The sequence below is a fragment of the Myotis brandtii genome, unplaced genomic scaffold (genome assembly GCF_000412655.1).
Source record: "Myotis brandtii unplaced genomic scaffold, ASM41265v1 scaffold8, whole genome shotgun sequence".
In the NCBI taxonomy this organism is placed as follows: domain Eukaryota; kingdom Metazoa; phylum Chordata; class Mammalia; order Chiroptera; family Vespertilionidae; genus Myotis; species Myotis brandtii.
In genome coordinates, this window is record NW_005371219.1 from 4,935,616 (window position 1) to 4,936,684 (window position 1,069).

Genomic DNA, 1,069 nt, shown 5'->3' on the forward strand with positions numbered 1-1,069 from the left:
GGGGAGGGGCAGTTGGGGGCAAGCAGGCCGGCAGGCAGTGTGGTTAGGGAAAATCAGGCAGGCAGGCAGGTGAGTGGTTAGGAGCCAGCAGTCTCAGATTGTGAGAGGGATGTCCGACTGCCGGTTTCGGGCCTAAACCGGCAGTTGGACATCCCCCGAGGGGTCCCAGATTGGAGAGGGTACAGGCCGGGCTGAGGTACCCCCCCCACCCCCCATGCACGAATTTCATGCCCAGGCCACTAGTAAAATATAAAAGACAATACCATAAAATTCTTTTTTTTTAAATTTATTGATTTTTTACAGAGAGGAAAGGAGAGGGATAGAGAGTTAGAAACATCGATGATAGAGAAACATCGATCAGCTGCCTCCTGCACACTCCCCACTGGGTATGTGCCTGCAACCAAGGTACATGCCCCTGACTGGAATCGAACCCAGGACCCTTGAGTCCGCAGGCCGACGCTCTATCCTTTGAGCCAAACCAGTTAGGGCAACCATAAAATTCTTAAATGAATCTACACCCAGAGGGCTTCACAAGTGTCTTTAATTGCTTGATCATCCTTAACAGTCTGGTAGTCACAAATGGTGCTTTCTACACACTGTGGGAACCCCAGTCATTGTATCTATACTTAAAGACTTGCCCATGTATTATAGGAAAATGAATATATGTACATTAAAAAATATTTTACGACATGTATATAGCATATGTATGTTTCCCATCTTAATAGACTCAAAAATCATCTACTAATGACTGTTCCTAATCACTTGAGAATGGAGGTATCTATTAAAAAGGCAAATTATGGACATAATTAGGATAGGAGTGATAAAGCCCTTGCAACTTTGAATATTACTTTCTGTAGAGGAGGGAGTGAGATAGGTGTGGTGAAACAGACAATAAATATAAAAACCAATGATCAATAGATAATTGCAGCTTAACTTAAGGTAATAACTGCTAGGAAGAAACAGGAGAACATCTTTGAAAAGTAGAAATTTGAACAGAAACTTGAGAATAGTTCTGAAAATATCTGGGGCAAGAGAATCAGGGCAGAAAAGGTTAGGCATGCTTAAGGAG